Raw genomic sequence first — 21,294 nt, 5'->3', positions numbered from 1 at the left:
ATGGTTGGAGTATCACATTTCACTCAAATGAGAGAAAGAATCCGGAGTTCCGACCTCTGTCGACAGTCAAGAATCAGGGATGCTGTCTTATTAGCCAAGGCATCGAAAATTAGATGGACTGGACACGTAATGAGATTTAGAGATGACCGCTGGACTAGAGCCATTACTGACTGGATTCCACACGACGTCAAAAGACCACATGACTGCCCACCTACAAGATGGTCAGACTTCTTCGTCAAGACCCTGAATGATCAGTTTGAGGCTCTTTGTGTTCCTAGAACAAACAGATGCCATTGGGCTACACTAGCACACGACAGGGACAAATGGAGACGTTACTGGCGCCCGCTCAAGCAAATCGATGATTAACGGGAAATCAAGTGATCAAGTGATCAAGTGACCAAAAGTTATAGAAACTAGTTATGATCCATATATATGCATATCCATTTCTTTATCTGTTTGTGTCTAAACCTAAGCTAGGTAGATCTTGATGTGGTACCACTGTTTTATATATATATATATATTTATATATATCAAAAATACATAAATACACACATATATACATGTTTTTTGTCTTGAACTTTTCCTCGCTCATTCATCCACTGCCGTGGTATTTGTGGTGATTTATCTCATCCTACTTTTCAAATTTGATCAAAGAGATTTTTAATAATTATATGATTTCCAGAATAACATAATAAAGTACTCACCTATTTACAGCAGCTCAGGATTTCCTAATTTAATCAAGTCTATATTTGCTATAACAAAGAAATATTAACATCTTTAAGCTAGCTTATTGGTGATCTGAATGTAGCATATACATATGTTGATTTTCAATGATTTGCAGCTGAATAAAACATGCAAAATGTTATGATGCAATGTTACTTAAAATTTTTATTATATGATATGATATGAAAAAATTTAAGGAGCGGTTAATATTTGAGAATTTGCATTCTCCTTTACTGAAGCTGTGTTATCTATGCTGAAAGGCTATGGACGAGTAACCCTGAGGATGCCAGTAGAAAATTTTAAGTGCTATGAACAGAGTTATTTAAAATCTACTCTCCAAAAAATACTTGAAGTGCCTATAACTCAGCTAACCCAAGACATAATCATAGAGTGGAACTTTATTTTCCATATGCTAAAGTAGCTCATTGAACAAAAAGGTGCATTAATGTCTACTCTGCAGAAAAATCCAATGCAGAATCTTTGACTCTCAGCCAGTGGAATCTGCTGTATCAGTTATGATAAATATGTGACTTTCAAGGAATTATCCAGAGAAATCAGCTCATGAAAGAATTTTACGTCTGGAAGCTTTCTTATCAAAGAAAATGCTTGCTAGGAAAATGGAAGGAGATTGTAGCATCAGGGTATAAAAATCTTTGAAATATATTATTCTCTTTACAATTGCATTGGATTTTATTTCTACTTCAATGAAACAAGAATGGAAGGTTTTGAAGATCTATAAGATAGATCATCACTTTAAATCGCATCTATTCAGCTTTACTGCAAGCTGATGTCTTATTAAAATCAAACAACAGCATACTTTAGAACCAAAAATTATTACAAGACCGCCATATCGGGAAAAATATGAAACAAATAAAATAAGATACAGTGAATAGAGCTACTTATTAGGCATGAAAATGATCCTCATCTGGGATTATTTGGATGCAATGTTAGAAGCATTTCATTCCTCAGTTGTCATTCCTGCAATAAATATTAAATTATTGTTGCATTTATTCCTAGAAATACTTAGCTATCCCAACTTACAGCAAAAACTGATAGATGTTTTTATAAAAGAAAGGAAAAAATTTGAAATATAAATATAATTTATTTATGAAGTGGAATGTAAAATATAAAAACACAAGAAATAGTTTGGGATTGGATTGCATCAGAGGAAGCTGGTATGATTCTTTCCAAATAAGAAATACAAAAAGCAAACACAATATAGCCTAACTTGAGTTAACACAGATTTTAATAAACTGACTGTATGGAGCAAAAAAGTCTATTGTGCTTATATGGTACATAATAAGATCTATACATGTATCTTAAATTCTGGCCAAATATCTATTTTTTTACTTAGCAACACACATGACTTTATGCAACTATCTTGAAGCAGGGTAGATTACATGCCTATTACCATAATTCTGATAATTTTCAATAATGTAAAATTTAATTCTGTGAAGGATTCACAAGTTAATCATTAGAAAAGTTTTATAATATTTTAATTACAATAAATGACCTGAGTCATACTTGGCAATTTGAATACATGAATAGTTAATTGCTCAAAATGGAATGCTCATGGATTTCTTGGGTCAAAATCTGTGGTTACATACATAGATATAAACACTTTGAAATATTTGCATATTCCTCTCAGTTGCTTAAAAAATAAGAGTAGGGGCTAGATATATTAGCTTACTTACCACTGTAAGGAAGACCAGATTCCTCTCCTGAGTCAATGCCTGGTACAGAAATAAAAAAAGAATAACAGTATATTTTATTGAAGTTGATGGTCTATGTTAATTTTTAGGTTGAGTCTAATAGGAACTTTAGAGAGTTCTGATTTTAGAATGAATAGACAATTCATTGGTACACTGGGTTTTGAAGCTTTTACATCTTAAATAACTATAGAAATGTGCAAACTTGTACGCTCTGTGAGCAGAGTTGTGAGCAAAATTATGACTGAGGTAACTCTACATTCTTCAATAGACAAAGAAGAGAACTCCAGGAAAAAGTTAAAATTAAGACACCTCATAATGTTAGGGCTGGAGCGATAGCACAGCGGGTAGGGCGTTCGCCTTACAAGCGGCCAACATGGCCGACCCGAGTTCGATTCCTCCGCCCCTCTCGGGGAGCCCGGCAAGCTACCGAGAGTATTCGATATGCCAGACACAGTAACAACAAAGTCTCCAATGGAGACGTTACTGGGCCCGCTCGAGCAAATCGACGATCAACGGGAGGGCCCCTTTACTTTACCTTTACCATAATGTTTGGGATTTTGCTGTTGTTGGTTTGGTTTGGTATTGTGGATAAACCTGGCTGTTCTCAGGACTTACTTCTAGCTCTGCACTGCTGGTGATGTTCCAGGAACATAAAACTCATTGGGGATCAAACCCACATCAGCTGTATGCAAGGCAAGTGCCTTGTTCACTGTACTGTCTCTTTGGACCTTTTGTCCACTGGGTAATAAATGCATCCATTCACTGTGTCCAACACCAATGAATATTTACTTACCAGCTACTAATTTAAGTACCACATCTTATAACTTATTTCTCTTATATCTTATATCTCTTTCCAGCGTGTCTTGACAACTTGGTCACCAAACTTTACATATTATTTTGTCTATGTGTACTTCTATAAATATATTTAACTGAAAACATTCTGGCCTAAGATTCCTGCACCATAGTAGAGTAACTTTCTTTGAAAATTGAGCTAAGTCTATGAATATGACAAAACCAAATAATAAGAGTGTTTTAGTCTGCTAGGGAATCTACAGACTGGGAAACTTAAACAACATTCAATTCTGTGTTCTGGTGTTTGCAAAGTTCAGTATCAAGAGTACCAGCAGATTTGGTGCTGAGTGAGAAAATTTTGCTACTTACTGAAAATTCTCTTCTCCCTTTGTGTTCCTAGGGCTTGTTCTTGATATGCTAACCCAGGAAAAGAGCTCACTCACTCTTTTTTTTTTCTTCTCGTTAAAGTATTGATCTCATCATTTGAGTCTCAGCCTTCTGAACTCATCTAAACCTAATTACTTCCCAAACATCCAACATCCAAATACCATCACATTAAGAGATTTCAACACATTAAGAGAGGACATAAACATTTAGCCCATAGCAATGTTTATTAAATTTGGTTCAGCTTTTTTGTCCTATGTTCTATATAACTATTTTTTTCTTAATAGTCATGTATTTTTCCAGAAAACATTCATTACTTAATCCTTACCATATACTATGAAACTGTGATAAACATAAGACAGTGAAGTTCAAAGTTCTAAAATTTACTCGGGATCTGAAATGTTCTGGTAAACAATTGCATAAAGTAGATCATCTGTACTGTGTAAAAAGATTACTAAAATAGTATTTACTGAAATAGTAATAAATAAAAAAATAGTAAAGCAAAATTAATTAATAACAAAATTAATTAATTAAAAATAGTAATCATTAGAAAAAGCATTCATCTGGGGAACATAAAGTAACAAAATAGGAGACTAACACCCAAGAATGGCCGAGATTAGTACCAGGAATTTTGCTCCGTGGCTTGGAGGCCAGCCACACATGCTAGGGGAAAAGGCAGCTCAGATAAAAGAAGGGAGCACCAAATAAAGGGTGTTGGGAGGATCCTCCCAGGATGGGAGAAGCATGCTGAAAGTAGACTATAGACTAAACATGATTGCCACTCAATGCCTCTTTTGCAAACCACAACACCCAATAAGAGAGAGAGAGAGAGAACAAAAGGGAATGCCCTGCCACAGAGGCAGGTGGGATGGGGGGGGATGGGAGGGGGATACTGGGATCCGTGGTGGTGGGAAATGGGCACTGGTGGAGGGATGGGTATTTGATCATTATATAATTGAAACCCAAGCACAAAATTTGTAAGTCTACGACTGTACCTCATGGTCTCTCACTAATAAAAATTTAGAAAAAAAAATAGTAATCATGACTAGAGTGATGAAAGAAGCCTACAAGAGGAGGTGAGAATTCGCTAGATATTATTGCATATACTGAAGGAAGTCAAGCTGAAGAAATTCAGCAGGCTAATGGGTAAGGCAAACTTGTCTGACAATGGGCTAGGATGTTTCAAAGTTAACATGTCATGAATTAGCAAGTGGTATTGTGAATCTGTATTAGAAAGTGTATGTTATATACCCACATCCTCTTGAAAGAGAGTGAGGATGGATAAAGATTGTTTGGATCAGACTACAAAAAGATTTAAATGACATATATGCAGAGATCTTGGAATTAATTTGGTTCATGAGAAGTCAACCACTTTTAGTTCGCAAATGAATTGTTTTACTAGATTTTAAAAAGAAAAGTATAAATGTTTAAAATACTTTAGATATATCTTATCAAATAATTCTATAAACTTTGAATCACTAATCTATTTCATGCTCATGATAACCCTATAAAATAAATATTAGTATTTTCTTCCATAGATAAAGTGAATAAACTAAGGCTTGGACCTTATAATATAAGATCACAGAGAGGAAAATGTAACCAAACCAGTCTTTCTAATTCCAGGAATCACAGTACTAATCTTTGATCAACACAAAATCAACTCTCTCAAGGCAGTTTATAAAAAAGCAATGTCAAGTTAATTGGTAATAGCACTTTCTATTATCTTATTTATTTATTTATTTATTGGCTTTTTGGGTCACACTTGGCGATACTCAGGGGATACTCCTGGCTCTATACTCAGAAATTACTGCTGGTGATGCTCAGGGGACTACATGGGATGCCTGGAATCGAACTCCCGCTGGTCACATGCAAGGCAAACTCCCTACCCACTGTACTATCGTTCTTACCCCTGTTGCTATTCTTTTAGAAGTGGGGTTGGGCTGTGGAGGACAATGGCCTCTATTTTACTTCTCTAAACATTTTCCTTGTATTTTAAAAAAAAGAACTAGAAGCAAGAAGGGAGCACTAAATAATATCTCCCATAAAAATCTATTACTGCACTTCACTGCATTTTAATGCTTGCTCTAAAAAATTATTGATATGCTCAATATCTTCCTCTTAATTTCCCAAGTAACTTCCAGAGAATTTAGGTGAAGTAGATAATAAAAGAGATAATAATTGGTACATGAAAGGTGATGAAGTTTGAATTTAAGAACATTCTTTAAAAGCCCTTCTAATAAATGTTGACTATATCAAAGCCCTTTTTCAGATTATGTAGTGGGACAAGAAGCAATATTAATGGAGGTTCAAAATAGACACAAATTTAAAATGAGGTTATGCCATATATAGTCAAAAAGGATCTTTCTAGGATCCTCTGACAAATAATTTTCAATCTGTTAAACATTATCTTAGTTCTATTTGAACCTTGCTCTTCATTCACAATTTTGCAAATTTAAAATGATGCATAGTTATATTATTCTTATTTTTCAATTCCTTTTCTTAGAGATTGCTTTTTAATTGAGAAATTTCTTTTTTCTGATTCATGTTTACAGTCTAATGCAAATTAATCATTTCACTGTACTCACATTTATTGCTCTCTGAAGAGCATTACTCTTCAAAAGAATTAGCACATAATTCACCAACTAATAAAAGTTCATATTAATAGACTCTCGAGATAGTCAATGGTTACTACAAAAGCTGTAAAACAATATGGATGTTATATGATAAAATATTATGATTAAAGCTTATATTTGTTGAATTAATGATAATTCAACAGATTAATAATTTGACAACTTAAAGTATTGTTTATGCTAGTCAATTTTAATCAAGTCATTATTATTGTACCAGACATCAAAATTTTATATAAAAATTCTACCATAAGCATATATAAGAACTTCTTATAAACTTGAATTTGTAATGTAGAAGGAAATAAGGACTATAGGGGAAGGTCTGGCATTGGATGTTGCATGTAAAACTCTACCAATGACAGTGTAATAAAATTGTAAATTACAGTGGTTATATAAATTTTAAAATAAAATATTTTTTTGAAAATAAGGAAATTCATGCCAACAAGTAGAAGAAATTTCCTCATAAATGTGATAGGAAAGGCAGTCAAAACACGTCTAGTAAATTCTAGGTTCTAACTTCATGAAGAACAGGGAATTTCTTTTATTCATATAGGCACTCTCTTATGCTAGTGAAATACTTACACATGATCAGGTTTTGATAACTAGACAAATCACATTTTTGTGAATAAATAAATACAAGTTATGAGCAAATAATGACCATAAAGTCTCACTGTAAAATTACCACAGAAATATTGCTGAAAAATGCAAAAAAAAAGAAATTGCTCTACTTTCATGTGAATTTTAATACTGATGTTTGGCTGTAATAAACTGGGTCACAAAAATATGACTTATAGACAGATGGCTTCAAGGTTAGTCAATGCTCATCCAGAAAGAAAAACCAAGTTTTTTTAAATATTTCTTATACTAGAAAATAATCTTCTTGCAGGGTTTTGAGTCAGTGTCAAATGATCCAGTCGAGATGAATCCATTGTAGGATATATTTTAGGGAAGCAGGATTCAAAATAGAAAAACGCCCTGTCAATCAATTATGAGTTCTTAGGACAATGGAGCATGTCATTCATTATACACTTAACCAAACCCACACAACACGTAGCCAAGTGTAAACCCTAATGTAAACCATGAACTTTGGTTAATAAAGATGCACCGTTATAGGTTCATCAACTATAACAAAGATATCATTCTTTTAAGAAATGTCTATATGTGGGGACAGAAAATACATGGAAAAATCTGCATAACTTCCTCTAAATCTTGCTACTAATCTAAATACCCCCTCCCAATAAAATTCATGCATGAGAGAAATGTGAAACCAATTAGAATAATGAAAATGGAGGGAAATTATTCTAGGCTGATGATTTTTATTGGTCATGTACCTCAGGATCTCAGAAGATTAAAAGAAAGCATTCCATGTTTTGGACACATCCCAATTTTTTGTCATTCCCCACTCCTATTATTTTCACAATTCAAAGATAATCACCTCTCTGACAATAGTATTTCAATTATGAACTCACTGGTCTTGGATCCTGTCTGTCTCTCCCAACCCCAACGCTATTACTTTTAGATTAGCATTTCAGAACTCTCTAATACCACTTGCCTGTTTGAATTTCTCAGTACCTTCCTATTATGCATCGGATGAAGTCCAATTTCTCAATATGCCATACGAGGTCTGAACAGGTTAATTAAATCAGACTAAAGGTGGAGAAAAATTGCTTGTACAAAGACTAAGTTGAAGCCATAAGTTTAGAACATGTTCACTTTAAAGAAACAAAGTAGACAATCTAGTTAATTTAAGGTAAGACTGAAAGAAGGATAAGAGGTTCTAATTTTGTTTTTAAATGAATATAGCCTCTTAAATAAAAAGGAAGCCTCAAGGACTTTTTGTAATCTCTTCAAATGGTGAAATCAGTGTTCCATAAATTATGTATCTGGCCAGGGATACATCACAGTAGCAGAGAGCTTGCTATGTATATGAATTCTCTGGGTCCAACCCCCAGCATCGGGGAAAAAATAATGGAAATATTCAATGATCTAAGTTCTCAGTGTAGTTTGAGTTGGCCAAAGGTTGTCTATGATACAGTGTTTTCTCCAGTCTGATCATATTATCTTATATCAGAATAATAAAATCAAGTTCTGGTTCCCAAATAAATAATTTAAATAATAATATGGAAAAATAGGGTAATCAAAAAAGATGGAGGGGACATAATGAATAATGGGACGAGGACCTTTGCCCATGCTGCCTTCAACAGGGATTCCCTGTTGGGTTTCCTTCCTTGGTGGGATGTGATGGATGGAAGAAATGATATTAGTGGTTATTGGAGTATTATTTTGTTGTTATTTGTTTTGTACTAATAGTTTAAGCTGAGGTACAAAACTTTTGCAGAAGCAGCATAATCTGCATTTCAGTAACTTCACCCTATGCCCTCATTTCCAGGGACTTCCACTTGTCATTGTTACCTGAAAAGTAAACTTTTCAGCCACACCTATAAAAGGTCAGCACCTAACTGTTAGGGTTCAAGACTTTGATATTAAAGAGAATGTTTAGAATATATATATATTCTCCTGCCCCCGCGCCTGGCTGTCCTCGCCGGGGCCCCTTGGAGGGGAGCAGGTTGAGCTTTCCTCCCCGCCCCGACCAGGGCTCCGCAAGCCGAAGACCTCCAGGACCAGCCACCACCATGCTGAGACTACTCTCCGCACACATGAAGGTACTGGCAGAGGGACAAAGTCACATGGGTTCCGGGGCCGAGATCTCCAAGCCTACTCAGATTGGGGCCGAGCATCCTCCACCCAGATCCTCCAAATTTCAGTAGGCGGGGGTCACACCCACCAACTGGCCCCCTGGCGCCGTGTAATCCCATCAATGGCCAAGACTCAGAGACTATAAAAACCAGCTCCCGGAACCACGTGGCCGCATTCACGGCCGCGCGACATCTTATTATGACATCCAATTACCTCATTCCTACTTTGGACAAACTGGCAGGCTACCGAATGTAGCCTGCCCACAGGGCAGAGTCTGGCAAACTCCCCGTGGCATACCCAATATCCCAAATACCAGTAACAATGATGGGTCTCATTCTCCTAAAGAGCCTTGAATATAATCTCAGGGCTAGGATGAAGGAGACGTTACTGGGGCCTGCTCGAGGCAATCGATGATTTGTGATATATACATATATATATATTTGGATATATATATATATATGAAACCAAACTCTCAATTTAGCACTCATGACTAATTCCAGGGAACGGGGGTTCACTTTTGCTTCTTATAAATCCTTCTTCAAACCATAAACTAATTTGACCATTGCTTTCACTGACCTCAAAGCTAGTAGAGTGCAATGTGTAAAACTGTGGACTCTGTGTCAGGGAGAAGCTCAGAGTTTGCACCTCATGCTTTGCATTCAGGTGTCCTGAGTACAACACTGCATGTTCACCTGCGCACCACAAGTTGTATCCTAGAAAAACAAACAGAAAAAGTTATAAACAATAAGGAAAGACTATTTGAGGCCTAATGTTAGCCCTATTATTTCCTGGTCCTAATCAAATCAGAGAAAACTTATTTGTTTGTTTGCTTTTTGATTTGGGGACCTAACTGAACTATGGTTATGGCTTACTTCTGACTCTGTGTTCAGGGATCACTCCTGGTGGTGCTCAGGAAATCATATGCAGTGCTGGGAATCAAACCCAGGTTGGTTATATGCAAGGCAAGCACCTTATCAGCTGCACTATCTCTCTGGCCAAAACAAAATTAAATTAAATTATTAATCCCTTTTACTTCACTTGCCAAATCTCTATGGTCACATATTGTAGACTACCTCATAGTTCATTTGGAAATCAGAAGTCAATTCCTTAAAAAGAAATTACTTAAGTAACATAATATGAGGAAGACATCACAAAAGGTAAGATAAGGGTTTATCTATTAATACAGAAGTATTTTTATTATCTTTCTGGGGCATTAAAGATTACCAGGCTCCAACTGGCTCCTTGCTCTTCCCTACCACTGGTAGCGGCCACAGTCTCCACTTAGTTTTCATCACATGATCACTTGATCACTTGACTTCCCGTTAATTGCTGATTTGCTCGAGTGGGCGCCAGTAACATCTCCATTTGTCCCTGTTGCGTGCTCGTGTAGCCCAATGGCATCTGTTCATTCTAGGAACACGAAAAGCCTCAAACTGATCGTTCAGGATCTTGATGAAGAAGTCTGACCATCTTGTAGGTGGGCAGCCACACAGTCTTTTGACATCCCATGGAATCCAGTCAGTAACAGCTCTAGTCCAGCGGTTGTCTCCAAATCTCATTACATGTCCAGCCCATCTGATTTTTGATGCCTTGGCAAATGAGACAGCGTCCCTGATTCTTGATTGTCGACGGATGTCAGAACTCCGGATTCTTTCTCTCATTTGAGTGAAACTTGATACTCCAAGCATAGCTCTTTCGATTCCTCATTGTGTATTCAATATGCCAAAACCAGTAATTTCATCACATGACACTTTCTCAATCCTTTCCTCAGCCCATCACTCAGTCTGTTTTTTTCTTATCCTCTCAAGTGTATTATGCCCAGTGGCTCTTAATTTTTCTCCTTATGTATTTTCATCCTGGTCATTATTTCCAAACTTTGAATGGTCTAGATTTTCCTAAATTTAAATGTCCTAATCAACTCTCACTTGCACTTAAAATTCATATATCCAACTACCTACTACAAATCAGCACCTGAACAGTCAACAGCCTACATTTAAATTATTCCCAAATCGAATCTTCTGATTTTCCCCCAAACCTATGTTATCCACAGGTCTCCTGATCTTATCACAGTAAATATATCATTTCAATATTTTAAGACAAAATCTTGAAAACATTATAGATTATTCATTTCTCTAAAGTCATATATAAAGTCATATACCTAATCTGAAAATAAACTGCATGGCTTATCTAATTGAAAGTCAGCCCAAATCCCATCACCTCTCAGCATCTGCCCTGTCAGCATTCTGAACCAAGTCACCACTATCTCTAGCGTGGAGTCTCCAAACTGAATTCCCTACTGTCCTTTGCCTTCAATGCAGTACACAATTCAGCAGCCAAATTTGGTGCTTCTACAATATAATTCCACTCATGACATTCCTTTGCACATAATTTCCAGTGGCAGCCCTTTCACATAGAGTTAAACCTTTCTTGGAGATACAGGGCCTGTCCTGACTAGGTCTAAATCCCTTCCTTGCTTTTCTCCTACTATAAAGAAGAAGTGTTAGGGACTGCTTCCTGTTCCTGACAGATGTACTTCATAGAACCCCTCATTGCCCCTTGGCCTTTGTTGTGTCCCTGTCCTATGAAATGTTCTCATGATTGTATGCTTAATGCTTACTATGATGAATATTAATCTCTCTCCAGGATGTAGGGAAAAAAACAAATGCCAGATGTTCTGGGAAAAGTTTTGAAGGTTATCAGACACTCTTCAGAGATGGATGTGCCACGTTATATTTAATCAAGAGTTAACATTAACCAAGTGATCTCAAAACTTTACACAGAGCAGACCATCCTCCCCCAGGATTCATTAACCACTGACACCGCATAAGACAGCCTCAAGACAGGAGTCGCTTCACTCCTGACCCACAATCATAACTTTTTTCCAACTTACTTACCCAACCAACTCACTATGAACCATAACTGTAACCTAAGAGCAAGATGGATTTTGGGTAAAGAGAAGTTTACCGTTTTGTTGCCTGCACCTGAATAAAACCCTTTTTGGCATCAATCTTTCATTCTCTAGTCAATAACCTTCAAGCAGCAAGGACTCAAACTTTGGGTTTTATAATATTTCATAAACAATAATAATTGTAATAATAATAATAATAAATTCCTGACATAAAAAATAATGAATTATCCAGTAAAAACAACTTATCAATATATAAAATAAAGGAACCAAAAATGCTATCATGTTTTGTAAAAGACATTTGGAATATATGAAACAATTTAATTCACTCTTAATAACATTTTTAATTTTCTAGAGAACCACATGGGCGGATAATGTATAAAAATGATTGTGAAAAATCATTGCACTTTTTATTACTTTGTCTTTCTTGTGCTAAGATTGGAGAAAATAAGGCTGGCACTAAAAAAAAGGAAAGGAATAGGCAAAAGTTATAAAGGAGATGTGAGGAAGAAAGGTAGGAAAAAAGAAGGACGGTAACAAGGAAATAAGTGGAATATATTAGGAAGAAAAGGGGTATATATGAAACAAAGAAAGAAGAAAGAGATAAGAATCTGCAAAACCTAGACAGTTGCATTCAATAATATACAATTATTTTAGACAATCTTGTTTTTGAAATACATAAAGTGATAATTAAGTCCAAGATAAACTCATCACAAAGGTATCCTAAGGGTTTGTAAAACCAGATATGCATTAAAATTGTGAATAATATAAAAGCATCAAATGTTTCAATATTGATACCTACTGACACACAAGAATTCTCTAACCAAAGAATTTCTGCTGATTGTAATTGTCATGGCAACTATATCTTTAAATTAACTATAAAGAGAACTTGTCAATGTATACTTTCATTTGTCAGTGATTTTTATTCAAATCTCATACAGATTGATTATTCATATGCAAATTTATAACTAGTATTGGAGTTGTTTTCTTTGTCCAACTGCCATACCTATGGGTTATTAATTAATTTCACCTTCATCATTATTAAAATATTACCCATGATTGAGTGTATTAATGAAAACTAACTACTTGTGACAGGCAAATATTATCTAAAGAGCAATAGAACAATCAGGGTCACAAAACTGAAAATGCAATCCGTTTGTCATTTTATTTAAGAACCAATAATGCTACAGAGGTGCAGTAATGTAAGTCAGTAATCTTTATTTGTTTGTGGGAGGTGTGTTAAGGATAATGATAACATTTTTGTTGTGTATTCCTTTATATCTCAAATAATCTTGCGGCACATAATGTTTGAAAATATAAGGTAATTATACCCCTGTATGAAAAATATGAGAACTAATGCTAGATTTAAGAAAAGTCACATATTTTGATTAAATATACTCTGGGAATTAGTTGAAGCTATAGGATAAATTGGTCACATAAATCTTCAGTTTAATATATTAATAGTTATGGTAAAATCCAATAAAACAAAATTAGCATCCTTCTGCCTCGGGGCATATTGGACTTTTCTTAAAGATTCATTTCCATCCTTATAGCTGCATTATGTCCTGTGACAAAAGTTTATTTTGGGGGTCCAGAGAGATAGTATAGCAGGTAAGGTGATTGCCTTGCAAGCAGCCAACTGGGGTTTGATCCCCAGCATCCCATATGGTCCCCTGAGTACTGCCAGTAGTGAAACATGAGTGTAGAGCCAAGAAAAATCCCTGAGTATCCTCAGATCTGGCCCCAAAACAAAACAAAAAAAAAGGGCTTATATTTTTTTTTGGGAATTCACACCCAGCGATGCTCAGGGGTTACTCCTGGCTCTGCACTCAGGAATTACTTCAGGCGGTGCTTAGGGGACCATATGGAATGCTGGGAATGGAACTCGGGTGGGCCGCGTGCAAGGCAAATGCCCTATGCGCTATGCTATTGCTCCAGCCCCAAAAAGGGTTTATCTTTAAGATGCTCCTTTTTTCCATAAATATGCCATCTTTCTAGCATTATAACATTTTTAATGGAACTGCACAAAATTTGTTTTCAATCATCATTTGGACACATAATTTAGAAAAGCCTTTCTTTTACTTGCCTTACTACCATTACTCTAAAAAATAGTAAATAAAGCTAATGCTTATGTTTCTGGCATTAATGTCTACGTTTGTATATGTACTAAAGGAAATAAGTTAACGAAGATATTTTGTATTCTCTAAACCAGTTGTTAGATTCTATTATATAATTTAAAAGATAAATCTAAGGCATGAGTTGTAACATACAGTTAGTTCACAAGACATTCAACCTGTTGTAAATAAAACTTAGATTAGCATAACTTTGGTATCTTACCAGAATGTTCCTTATAACATATTAAATCTCCTGAGTACTTCAAAAGTAAATTCATTTATTTTGTTAATCAAATATTATAGTTAACATGAGTATATACTGTTAAAGGTAAAGGTAAAGGCCCTCCCGTTGTTCATCGATTTACTTGAGCGGGCCCAGTAACGTCTCCATTAGAGACTTTGTTGTTACTGTGTCTGGCATATCGAATACGCCACGGGGAGCTTGCCAGGCTCTGCCGTGCGGGCGAGATACTCTCGGTAGCTTGCCGGGCTCTCCGAGAGGGGCAGAGGAATCGAACTCGGGTCGGCCATGTTGGCTGCGTGCAAGGCAAACGCCCTACCGCTAAAGACTGGCTCAGGTTGTGAAAGAGCTAATATTTGAAATGCTTTGCATCAAAGATCCACATTCTTTTTCTTCCAAAATCAGAACAGAATCTGAATCTTCTCCCAGAATATATAGGGTTGTATTAGTCCTTAAGTGGCATATGGATGAAATGCACACAACTCATTCAGTAAACAATTAAATACAGTAAGAAAATAAAATTACTTCCATTTTTTCCCCAGTGATGCAAAAACAAGTTAATGTTGATGTGTAAACAAAAAAGTTCACATGTTGTTCTCCTCAGAAAGGCTATGCATAGGAAAAACACAGACAAACAACTAAAATAAGACCATGCCTTTTCATTAGTCTCTCTGTCTCTTCCTTGTGCAAATCAGGCTTACCAAGTTGTGTTTTGAATGACTGGCTGGCTGGCAAGGACAGTTCCCTGAGGCAGTTGCTAGAAATCCAGAGCACTCATTACATTAGCAGAGACAGACACTGAGAAACTAGTGACACAGAAGATTTTTACAGGGCAGAAAGAAAAGTCACTTTGTTTGGCTTGGAGCTTGCTCTTCACCGCACAAACACCAATGGACTCAGGGTTAGTGGAGCCCTTTCTTGATGAGAGGCTACAAGTTTTTCTATGTAGCTAAAAATGCAGACCTTAGTAGGAACAGCTTCTCCAGGAAAACCTCCAGGAATCATTGACTGAGCAATGTGATGAAAGAAATTTTTTTTCTAATTGCATACATTTTAATTTTCTTACTTTCTCAAATCTAGAATAACTGTAGCAGTGTATCACTGTCCTCCCATTGTTCATTGATTTGCTCGAGCGGGCACCAGTAACGTCTCCATTGTGAGACTTGTAGTTACTGTTTTTGGAATATTGAATATGCCACTGGGAGTTTGCCAGGCTCTGCTGTGCAGGTGAGATACTCTTGGTAGCTTGCCTGGCTCTCTGAGAGGGATGGAGGAATTGAACTCGGGCCAGCTGTGTGCAAGGCAAACACGCTATCCGCTGTGCTATCACTCCAGCCCATGTGAACTAGATTTCTTTTAGCTATAGATAAAATATAAATATAAAATAAAAATGGGAATATAAAAAAATGATAACTAAGAATATTTGGTAACAGCAGAGTAACAGAGTAACAGCAGAACCCGGGTCAGCCGTGTGCAAGGCAAACACCCTACCCTCTGTGCTATCACTCCAGCCCATGTGAACTGAATTTCTTTTAGCTATAGCTAAAATATATATATGAAAATGTATAAAATGGGAATATAAAAAATGATAACTAAAAATATTTGGTAACAGCAGAGTAATAAGAAGAGATAAATGTTTGAATATTTAAAATATATATTATGAGCTATAAATAATTAAAATGGGTCTATACAACCAGTATAATTATTTACTACAATAATAATCCAGTACAATACAAAATCTAACAGGCAAATAAACATAAGACAGAAAACTGCCATATGTAGATTGTACTATTTGCAAACACTGATTTCATGTTGAAGAAACTATCACAAACAGATGGAAAAAGAAATGTATTATTCAATAAATGGTGTTGACACCATAAACCAAACTAAATTAGAAAAAGAGAATGAATAGCTAAATAAATTATGACAAAATTCAAGGAAATATTTAACTCTTACTGAGTTGGAAGCAATTTGTTAATTACAGAAACAATAATTGCAAAGGAATGAAAAATATTGAAGATGTAGATGCACAGAACTAAAAGATTTTTAATACCCAAAATAGACTAAGCAAAATTTGAAAACTTTAAATGGGAGAATAGGCTGGAGTGATAGCACAGCGGTAGGGCGTTTGCCTTGCACGCAGCCAACATGGCCGACCCAAGTTCGATTCCTCCACCCCTCTCAGAGAGCCCGGCAGGCTACCGAGAGTATCTCACCCACACGGCAGAGCCTGGAAAGCTCCCCGTGACGTACTCAATATGCCAAACACAGTAACAACAAGTCTCACAAAGGAGATGTTACTGGGCCCGCCCGAGCAAATCGATGAACAACGGGAGGACCATGACTGTGACCATGGGGCTCGAGCGATAGCACAGCGGGTAGGGCATATGCTTTGCACGTGGTCTTGAAATTATTAAAATATTCTATTTCAGAAGTGTTTGATTCCTCCACCCATCTTGGAGAGCCCGGCAAGCTACCTAGAGTATTTTGCCTGCATGGCAAATCTGGCAAGCTACCCTTGATGTATTTGATATGCCAAAAACTGTAACAAGTCTCAAAATATGTTGTAAGATGTTACTGGTGCCCGCTCAAGCAAAATGGGAGAATATGCAAAAGACAGTTACATAAACTGTCTCTCTTTCTCTCTCTCTCTCACTCGCACTATCTCAAGATAAACGTGAAAAATATGAGTACTCAATAATGAATAAGGAATTGGAAATAAAGAAAAATAGAAACACCCAAATGGTCTTGAAATTATTAAAATATTCTATTTCAGAAGTATTAAGTTTTCGTAGAGTCCTTTGAGTGAGGTTTGAAATAGGGAGGGTGTAGGAAGGGGTAGAAGAGATCTAAAAGGGTCAGGTCACTCCATATTGGTAGGTGAGGTTGGAATGAGCATGGAAATGTATTCATGAGACCAGTCTTAGGTGGCTCCCAAAGATGAGCATATCAGGACTACCCAGCCAGAATCTTTATAGTTATAGAGAAGAACTAGAAGGTTTTAGTTGCCTATGCCAGCCAGCATATCAACACTCAGTCTTAAGGTCTTGACCCGGAAATGATTATGGCTCAGGCTCTAGGGATAACTGTGGAAGAAGGTACTTTCTGGGGACAGTGGGATTAAGATGTTAAGACTCTATTGCAGGTTACAACGTTTTTGTTATCTCTCAAAGTCCCCTCCAAAACATAGCTCCCTTAGCTACTCAAGAAAATCCTGCTGAAATATATGGAGTACACTTATTAAAATGTTCACTACTCCTCAGTGGGAAGAGGAAAGAGAAATGAACTGTCTGCAAAGCGTCCAATCATTTGTAACATGAGAATTAAAACTGAGACTATCAGGCCAGGCACAGAGCACATCCATTTAGTGCAATGACTTGCATGCACAAGGTCCTAAATCCAATCCCTAGGTCTGTATGGTCTCCAAGCCCAGCAGGGTATTGCATTGGTGACCCCAGATGTGGCTGCCACCTAGTGACCCCTGAGTACCATCAGAATGACAGTAGTAACCCTCAGTAGCACCAAGCTATGTCATACCACACTGCAGGGCCAGAGCACCTAAGGTCAGGTGAGGCGTGTGCTCACTCAAGTATCTCACCAGAAGTGATGGATCTCCAGGTGCTCAGGCACAAGGGGAGAGATTCCCCCCCGCCCAAAAAATACCATGCACAGCATCTGAGGTCAACTTTGTTCTCTTCTACTAGACAGATCATCATATATCAGGCTTTTTAAAAACGCTTAGAACTCTTCATCGTAAGAACAGCCATCTTAGAATATATCAACAAGTTAAAAGCACAACAATAAGAAATCATTTAAATGGAGCAAATTCATAGAAAAACTATGTAATACAAGGGGTGTCTGAAAAAAGTGTCACAATATATCTCATAAGAAAAGCATCATGCTAAGTGTTCTTAACCGCAAATCAGAACTTAGGCATACAAAAAGTATACAAAATGCAGATCTGCTAATGATAACAATTCTCAACTGGTGAATATGAAATTGGTTTTAGTTTTTTTTTAATTTGGCCTCCATTTTCTAAAATTGGCATCTGTTTTTATAATAATAATTTTGCATACTGCCACAGAATGTGGCTTCTGTGAATATAGATAGGCTCTTGTTTCAATCAGTCCTTATTTTCTGCTAGTTTGCAATTATTAAAATGTGATTCTGAAATGCAGAACCATTCGTTTCATTTAAATTACAAAGTATTTTTCACCAACAAATTTACAATAAAATTGATATTTTATGTTGCACTACATATTATCACCGTGAATGAGCTTTATGACTCAAATAGTCGTTTTAAAGGCAATTCATACATATACATCTTTTAAATAGGATCAGAGTTCATCTTTCTCTCAAGTCTATCAAATTATAAATACCCAAAGATACAAGTTAACCCAAACATTTTTTATACTTTTCAAAACTTTGTACAATCTAAGTTACCAATTAAAGGAGAAATGCTCGACAGACGCCTGGAGAAACGCAGCCGTGAGCATCTGCCATCCCCTCCTCACTCCTCACGGGCGCTCATCTCATCTCAAACCCAGGTCAGCCCAGCCCCTGGTGTGTGGCCCCGGGGACTTCCATCTCTCCATTCGGGACCTCAGGCGTCCCGGCAGACGCCTGGAGAAATACAGCTGTGAGCGTCTGCAGTCCCCTCTTCACTCCTCACGCGGCGCTCATCTCATCTCAAACCCAGTTTTCCGTAGAGGTGTGGCCTCTTTAGAAGTGGGTGTGGCTTCAGAGTGGGCCGGCGGCCGCTTATGCGGCCACAAGTTGTTTACCCATTCTAAGGAACCTAGTTCCCAAGGAATTTAGTCCCCAACCTACTCAGCAATATGAAGAAACAAAGAAAATCCCCACCACAAGTGGAGGACAACAAAATCAATCCAGAACATTCTGTCGATACAGCTAACCTAAGGGACCTCTCTGACACAGAATTCAGATACGAAGTCATCAAGATGTTCAATAAACTCAATGAAACGGTCAGACAGCCAGTAACACCACAGAAAAAATCGACAAATTACGCGAAGAAATGAGAGCAGAAATGTCACGATTAAAAGACTCCGTAGATGAAATGAGAAACTCAGTTTCTTCTCTTAAAAATAGAATGACCGCAGCTGAAGAGAGAATCAGTGTGCTGGAAGATCAGCTGCGCCAAGCCAACACGGAACAACAAACAGTGGCAAGGGACCTCAAAATGGCTCTACAGAGAATCAGAATCCTAGCAGATGATTCCAAGAGGAACAACATTAGAATCATGGGACTACCTGAAGCTCAGGGAAACAATCCCAATGAAAAAAACACCGTCAAACAAATCATTGCTGAAAAATTCCCAGAGCTCCACAATGCAGCCATTCAGGTTCAAGAAGCCCGAAGGGTGCCAGCTAAAAGAGACCCCAACAAAAACACTCCAAGGCATATCATAGTTAGAATGATTGATGCTGCCGATAGAGACACAATACTGCAAGCAGCAAGGGCAAAGAAGGAAATCACATACAAAGGAGCACCCCCTAGATTCAGAGCAGACCTATCAGAGGAAACCCTGCAAGCCCAAAGGCAGTGGCAAGATATAGTCAAAAAACTCACTGAAATGAATGCTTCACCAAGAATACTCTATCTGGCTAAACTCTCCCTCAAAAATCGAAGGAACAGTACACTATTTTCTAGATAAACAGCAGCTCAGGAACTTCATAGACTCAAAACCAAACCTAAAGCAAGGCCTAAAGGGGCTACTATAAGACAAGACAAACCCTACAACCACAACACACCCTGCAGAAAATGACACAAAACCCCATAACCATACTCTCTCTCAATGTCAATTGTCTAAATTCACCATTTAAGAGACACAGAGTGGCAAAATGGATACAGAGACAGAACCCAACATTCTGCTGCCTACAAGAAACTCATCTCAACAGCCAGAACAAACACAGACTCAAAGTCAAAGGATAGAAAACAATCCTGCAAGCAAACAGCCCCTTCAAAAAAGCTGGGGTGGCCATACTAGTATCCGACAACATTAATTGCACATTGAAAAAGATTAGAAGGGACAGTGAAGGCTATTTTCTCTTCATCAAGGGATACATACAGCAGGAAGAAACCACACTCTTAAATGTATACGCACCTAATGAGGGAACAGCTAAATATCTAAAACAACTGCTAACAGATTTTAAGGAGGACATCGCTACCAACACAATAGTACTTGGAGACTTCAACATCGCCTTATCAACTCTGGATAGATCAACAAGAACAAAACCCAGCAAGGAATTATTGGCTTTGAAAGAAGAAATAGAAGAGAAAGGGCTTATAGACCAATACAGGGCTTTATACCCCCAAAAGAAAGAATACACATTCTTCTCCAGTGCGCAAGGAACATTTTCCAAAATAGACCATGTCCTAGGACACAAAACATACCTCAACAGAATCAAGAAGATAGAAATAGTATCAGCCATCTTTTCAGACCATAATGCACTGAGGAAAGAAGTGAATCACACACTGACACGGAGAACAAAATCAAACACCTGGAAATTAAACAACTCGATGCTGAACAATGAGTGGGTCAAGAACGAAGTCAAGGACGAAATCAAAAGATACCTGGAAACAAATGAGAATGAAGACACAAACTACCAGAACTTATGGGATGCAGCGAAAGCTGTATTAAGGGGGAAAATTTATAGCTCTGCAAGCATATCTTAGGACTGTCGAAACGATGCACATAAACAACTTGACCTCACAGCTCAAGACCTTAGAAAAGGATCAACAGAAAGAGCCTAAATCAGGCAGAAGGAAAGAGATCATAAAACTTAGAGCAGAAATCAACGACATGGAAAACAAAGAAACAATCCGAAAGATCAATAAAACCAAGAGCTGGTTCTTCGAGAAAATAAATAAGATAGATAAATCACTAGCAACACTCACAAAGAAACAGAGAGAGAGAGAGCCCTAATAAATCGAATCAGAAATAAGAATGGGGATATCACAACAGAAACTAAAGAAATTCAAGAGATCATCAGAGACTACTTTGAAAGTCTGTATGCCACGAAACAAGAGAACCTAGAAGAAATGTATAAATTCCTGGATTCCTATCATCTCCCAAAGC

This window comes from Sorex fumeus, unplaced genomic scaffold (genome assembly GCF_029834395.1).
Source record: "Sorex fumeus unplaced genomic scaffold, SorFum_2.1 ptg000024l, whole genome shotgun sequence".
NCBI lineage: Eukaryota > Metazoa > Chordata > Mammalia > Eulipotyphla > Soricidae > Sorex > Sorex fumeus.
Note: the sequence above shows the minus strand (reverse complement) of the source record.